The following is a 7,042-nucleotide window of genomic DNA, read 5'->3' as shown; positions in this document are numbered from 1 at the left end:
TTTGCCTCCTAGTGAGGACAAAGAGCAGTATGTTCAGTATAAAAGAGAAAAACAAATGCATTTCTTAACTGTACATGAGAAAGGAGAACCTGCCCCTCGCAGCATGTCATTGCCAAGGGAGTTAATACTGCTGATTCATTTTCAGGGCTATTTTACTGATGTGGGAGTTATACAAGGAGAAATAAACTAAAAAAAAAACCAAAAAAAACAAAAAAAAAACACCAACACCAAAAAAAATCCCTACAAACCCACCCAAAAAAAAAAAAAAAAAAAAAAAAAAAAAAAAAAAAAAAAGTGTTTTGCTGTTTACTCTTGGATACTTTGTACATAATGTTGGGTTTTGGTTTGGTTTTTTTTTAATTTAAAGAAAGTAATCTCTAAAGATACTCTGTGTAATGTGCTAAATAACACATTACAGGAAGGTTTTCTTTGAGTCAACTACTTACTGAGAAAAGACTAATAGTCCCTTTCAGACCTTGAAACCACATAATTTTAGCAGTGTAACTTAATGTCTTAGGAGGAAACTGCAGAGTCGCTCAGGGAATGAGTAAAGGTCCCTCTGCCTGTCAGGGTTTCTCCAGACCTTGTACTTGACTTTCCCGAGGGCAGCCTCTAATCTGCTTTCAACAATCCCAATTTTTTTTTTTTTTTTTTTTTTTTTTTTTGCTTTATCCACCTAGATTTGGAAGCAATCTGCACATTTATGGATATGATTGCCAGCTTCACACTGAAGGTTGTTTTCTTTGTTTTCTTTGACTTTCTCTGAAGGAGAAAATCCCAGGGCAAAACCCTTACTACAAAGCATGCCCTGAGCTATGAAGGTGACCTTTCTCTTTCATTTTTCTGTATTTTTTTAAACTCATGCAGAGTCATCAGATGTTTGTTTTGACCTTTTTTTTTCAGTTTAAAAAAAGTAAAGGAAACACATTACTTGTTTTTTTTCACCTTCCTTTCTCTTGTATGACTATATGGTGCCCTTTTATACTGGAGATCTTATGGCACTGAGACACTGACCAGTACCCTAGGCAGGAGCTGGGTGTTGAAAATGTGTTACAACAAGGTAGATTTTTAACAAAAAACAAAACAGGGTATTGAGCTCTGAAGGAGTGAAATGCATTTTTGCTTCTGGGATTTACTCTTGCTTTAAATAAGTCAATTGACACTGACCTTGTATGGTTAGCTAGTCTTTTTTTATCTGGTATCTTCTTTTAGGGAGATGATTTTCCTAAGAAACACTTTAATTAAGAAACAAATAGAAACCAAAGTCTTATTTTATTGAATATGGCATGTCCACAGCATGTAGTCTAATAAAATCCAGACCTCATGCAGAACATGTGAGCTCTGCCAGTCTCTGTCTCCAGAGAATTTAATGAGGTCTCCAACTGTTTTTTGCACCAAAACATATTCCAACTCCTCTTCTTCAAGCCAAATACTTTTACTGGTTTCCAGAATTTTTCAGATTAAAAATACTCACCTGAGAAACTTCTTTCAGTTTAAAACTGACAAAAGCTGCTTTTTCTATGACAGACCATAATCAACAGCTATGAAGCAGCCAGGCTCCATGGGGCAAACAAACAAAAACCCTGATCATATTAGGTTCAGAAAACTCCAGTTATAGCAGACATATGGATTGGGCCTCTAATTATTTGTTCAGCTTTTTAAAATACTATTAAAAGCCAGAATGAAAGAAGCAGTGAAAAGAGAGATTTTTGAGATTCTGCATAACTGTTACTGAAAAAGATTATTATTTAATGAGACCATTCATTCTGCTTACCTTGTCTTGACCTATGCTTAAGTTCTTTTAGTGTGGTTGCTAAAATAAAAATACAGTTTCACATTCCTTGAATGTCATACTGCAAAGTCCAAGGAAAGTCCAGAGGCAACTTCTCAGGCTGGAAGCATCCAAAGCATCTTAACCAGGAGCTGGGAAGAAGAAAGGCTTTACCCTCTCCACAATGTGTTGCAGAGTGTGTGCCCCAGGTGGTGCCAATAGGGAAGGCTGAAACTTCCTTGCACCCTTCTGTCAACCCATTCTCTTTGTGGTTTCATGGGTTGGAAATGAAACTTCACATAGAAACCAGATGCAGCTTGTGTAAGTCCCAGAATGCCAGATATGGCCAGATTCTTGCATTCAGTACAGCCTGGCTCCCACTTCTGGCATAAATTCTAAACTTCCCCTGCTCTGAAGTTCTTTCTCTGCAATGCAGAGCAGTTGTGCAGACCTGCTGAACAAGCTGGTCAAGTACTGCAAACTCCTCACTGTTTGTCCTGTAGCATTTGAAGGTTGGTTTATAGGCCCTCAGTTCTGCTGATGTCCATCCACCAAGCTGTCTGGGAGCACTGCTTGGTCCTGTGTCCACGGACACCCCGAGCCCTGAGCTGTGGTCACTGGCAATGGCACTTTGTGCAGCATTGCTGATTTCACCTTGGGCTTTGACAGCACTTGGAGGAAAGCTATTGGGTTAAATCTGGCTATATACAACTAGAAATATTTGTACCATCAGCTGTTTATACAAAAAATGAAAACAGCAGAAATGTTTTCTGTAGGGAAAGAAAGAGGTGGCAAATCATATTTTCCAATTATGGACCTCATTTGCACTGGATGTATCTCTATTGAAAAGCATTGGACTTACATCAAGTGAGTTTAATTGTGCCTTTGCCATGGCCCAGTGTGTTTCTTTTCCTTCCTTTCTTGATTACTCCCTTGTTCAACATGATTTCTAGTTTTCAATATGCAGCACCCCAGTTGAGCTATTTGCACTCATTAACCTTTCAACCTGAATTGTGGATTTTCGTTTGATTTTACAGCTTTGGTTTTATTCTTTTTTTTCTCTTTCTCTGCTAGATTATTTTCCTTCCTCCCCTTCCCCCTCCCTTCCTTCTTGAACTAAAGAGAGCCAGATTTGGCTAAAAAGACCACAAGTTTTAAAAAGTAACTCTCTGTGCAAATGAACCCCTCAGACAAACATACTCCTGTTTTTTAGTGCATTTATTTCTTGGATGTTGTCAAGGAATTCTTTGTACTGCTATAGCTTCCCTAAGGGTTTCCTCTTACAATGCTCCCATATTTTACTTTTCCTGCTGATTCTCTATTTGTCTACTGGCTGCAGAAGAATAGGCAGAATTTTATACCACTGCATTTTTCTTCAGACCAATACGAAGTGATACTTCTAATGGTGCCTCAGTCCCAACGTTTCAATCATGTTTCCTCATCTAATAGTTGCTATCAGCTCTGTCTGTTCTTGCAGTTGAGTGTCTCACTTCAGTGAGAGCTGCAGGAACATAATTGTCCTTGTCATCCTGTCTGACTTTGAATGCTTCACTGGCAGTAGGGAACTAAAATTGCATTTGGACTTCATGCAGATACCTAATGATCCTGGTCCTCCCAACCATACCCCTCTTCCCATTCACACATTTGCGTGGTTTTTCTTTTGTGTGCTGTTTCTCATTTTTGTTCAGATGAAATCTCAATTATTGCTGTACCTGCTGTACTGAAAAAGGATTTGATGCAAGTCTCAGTTCAGCAGAAGGGTCCTGACTCAGGAATTTAGGATAGATCTGTCTCACAACTGACAACAGGTAACAACAACACCACTTCTGGCAACTGAGTTCAGGGAGGTCATCTCTTCTTTAAAGCACTTTTTCTCTAAAAGCACCTCTTCCCATGAGGAAGTGCCGTGGGCTAACTCCAGGTGGGTACCTCCACTGAGCAAATCACATCAGCCCTCTAAAATATTCCCCAAGTGTCTGAGAGTTCTTCTTCTGTTTCATATTGTTTTCCTGTTCCCTGATGTACAAGGTCAAGTTTCTGAGACTGAGTATTGATGACTGTGAGGACTTCTTGGGGCTGTTCCTTAAAGATGGGGAAGGGCAAGAAAGGAGAAGAAGACCAGTTATAAGAGGATAACTGTTCAAATCTAGTTCTCAGTTTGAAAACTCCCTCCACAAACAACAAAACCCCCCAAAGAACCTTTGGAAACCTGAAGGAGGGGCTGTGAAGATCAAGCAAGTTTTCAATCTGTAGAAATGCATTTATACTCTTTATGTTTGTTATTTCTGCACTGAAATTTTCGTCTGGGTGGTGCAGTTTGGCCTGGAGTGATTTCAATCCATTGAAAAAAACTTTTCTTAATTTCGCTTTGCTCACATCTCACTTTTTCTTCACTTCTAATGAATCATTCCTCTTCCAAGGGAAAAAAAAAAATCTTTTTTATGCTGTCTTGTAACAATCTTCTTATCATCTCATCATCTCCTGTGTGACCTTCACTGTTGGAGCCTGCATTCATAAGCCAATAGCAGATACTTGCACATGGCAACTTGGCACTTACTCCTTGGAGCAAGATACTACCCTTGGAGAAAAATTCCAGCCAGAGCAAGTGTTAAGAGATATGCATTAAACACAGACAGAAAAAAAGTGGTAACTGTGTTTTTTAGTAGTTTGTAAAAGAGATCTTTGCAAGTAGTCTTGTGTTGGTAACATGAGAGGAGATGACCCCAGCTCCAGTACATCTGGATTACTGAATTAATTCCTGCTGAATGCAGGAGCACAGCAAAACTGAAAACTTTTTGTGTACAGTAACAGATAGTTTCCTTATCTAGTAAATCACCTGTACCACAAAATAGCATGGCATGGCAAGTCTGTGTGAGAACTGAGCAGTGTTCCTGTTGTTTTCTTTCAGCAGTGAAGAACATGGAAATGAGGATGCTGAAGATTCAAACAAGCCTCAGAAATGCAAAACATCTCACCAAGGAGAAGTAAAACAATTTAAGATAATGATACAGGAATAAATAGCTTTTTCCTTTCTTCCTCTCATTTTTTTCCTTTTAAATTTTGTGGGAGAAGAAACTTATTTTAAAATGTGTACATAAATTCCTACCTAATCACACACAGCTGTCACTCCAGAAAGAACAATGTAAGTAGCAGGAGGCTGAGGATGGGACCCTGGGTGACATCAGCCTGATATGGTCAGACTGTTGTGGTGCCCAGAGCCAGGACAAGGATGACAGGAGCAGAGCAGCTCTATTGCTACTGTTTGCACATGGAGCCATTCTGCCTCTTGGCATCTTGGTTTTCTTTTACTCCTGGAGAAGACAGCACCTACTGCTGTAATTTCAGCAGTTCCCCAAACTTGCTCTGGGCCTCCTGAGCTCTTACTCTGAGAATATTTACTGTCTAGGAAAAGAAGAAATTTTATAGAGTTATAAAACTCTGGAGAACCAAGTGCAAAGAAGCAAATAAAGCATATTTCAGATTTATGTTCTAGGTTGTTATAGGAGCTGTGGCCTGTTACCTACAGCTCTGAGTACTAGATATTGCAGATGAGTTACTTTTAGATTTTTTTTTTGCATTGAATTGAGTAAAATTAACAAGTGGCCCCTCCTCAATTGCTTTGGATGAAGAGTATTTTTGTATGGGTTTTTTTTTAGAGAGAGAGAAGCATATGCTTTTTAAACTGAAAGAAAATCTGCCTTTCTGCCTGAGGGTGTCAGCAGATATTCGAAATTCTCCTGGAAAAGAAAAAATTAAAAAAAAGAGAGACAGTGTGTCTTTCTTAAAAACAATCTGCACTTTCTGCTGTCTTGTGAAGGAAGAACATTTCTGCACCAGCAAGTAATTATCAACTGCTTTAAAATATTTGGCTGGGAGATCTGAAGGAACAGAAGGTTTCCTGAAGTTTTGTTCCACCTGGATCTGCGTTTTCCAACCATCAGTGGCCCCCACTTGATTTAAAATTCTTGCACGCTCACTTTACTGATAGCTTGCATATGGTTTTGCCATCAGTGGTAGTCTCCAGCAGCCCAGGCTGTATGTGAAATTTTAATATTATGGATTATCTGTTTGGATGCCTTTGGTCTTGAAAACTTCTCTTCTGAAAGATGATGTGATGGCAGTGGCCAGATGTATCAGGGACTGAGCTTTCCAGGCTCACTCTGCTTGCACCATGAATTTGGGATATATCCTGTTTTCTTACCATCTTTTCCTGGTGAGAACTGCCCCTGGTCCCAGCTGCTGTGTGGCTGCTCCTTCACGATCAGCGTGGAACATTTATAACTCCGTGGCTGTGGTGGGAGTTCTGGCTCAGCTGTTGAAGTAAAAAGGTCAGCACGTACCCTTGTTCCCTGTGTGGTGGGAGAGACTGGGATTTCAGGACAGAGACTCACACATCAAAGCACAGCTGAGAGCAAAGGCTGTGGTTTCCAAAGGAGGTAGTAAATTTTGAGTAGTCAGATTTCTCCTCTTGTGCTTGGGCAGGAAACTACACAGCCTGCTCAACAGAGTATTTCAGTGTATGGGTTACCCACCCTGAGGCTCTGTTAGGGCTTTGCTCTTGTTTAAAGGCTCTCAGTGGGGAGCTGCTGGATGCACTCCAGGAAGAAATACCTCCCAGTGGAGATGGTGCTTCTCCAACACCACTTGGACTTCCCCATCCCACCAGCAGTACTGAAACAGAGCCATCACTCCTGCAGCCACTGCTATAAACAGGGAGTCTGGCCTTTCTCCCAAGCCTGTTTTGCAGCACTTGGGGCTGATCCTCAGCCTTCAGCTTCACATGAGAGAGAGTGCCTTGCCACTTTCCCCTGGTGAATGTATTTTAGTTCACTCATTCCCACCTGTGCACAATAACAGGAAGAAAAACAGTGACATTAACTGATTTATAGAATCATGGAATCACAGGATGTTTCGGGTTGGAAGAGACCTCAAAGAATTTAAAGCCTGACTTTCAAGGTTCCAACCCTGCTGCCATGGGCAGAGACACATCCCACTGGACCAGGTGGCTCACAGCCCCATCCAACCTGGCCTTGAACACTTCCAGGGATGGGACATCCAGTTTCCCTGGGTAATCTGTTCCAGTGTCTCATCTTCCTCACAGCAATGAATTTTTTTCTAATATCTAATTGAAATCTCCTCTTTTGTTTTGAACCCATAGTTGGTCCTATCACCACAGTTCCTGATGAAGAGTCCTCCTCTGGCTTCCCTACAGTTCCTCCCCAGGTACTGAAGGGCTGCTATGAGATCTCTACACAACCTTCTCTTCTTCAG

The sequence above is a fragment of the Onychostruthus taczanowskii genome, unplaced genomic scaffold (genome assembly GCF_017590055.1).
Source record: "Onychostruthus taczanowskii isolate IOZ18803 unplaced genomic scaffold, ASM1759005v1 scaffold27, whole genome shotgun sequence".
NCBI classification, from domain to species: Eukaryota; Metazoa; Chordata; class Aves; order Passeriformes; family Passeridae; genus Onychostruthus; species Onychostruthus taczanowskii.
This window is presented reverse-complemented; position numbering follows the sequence as displayed.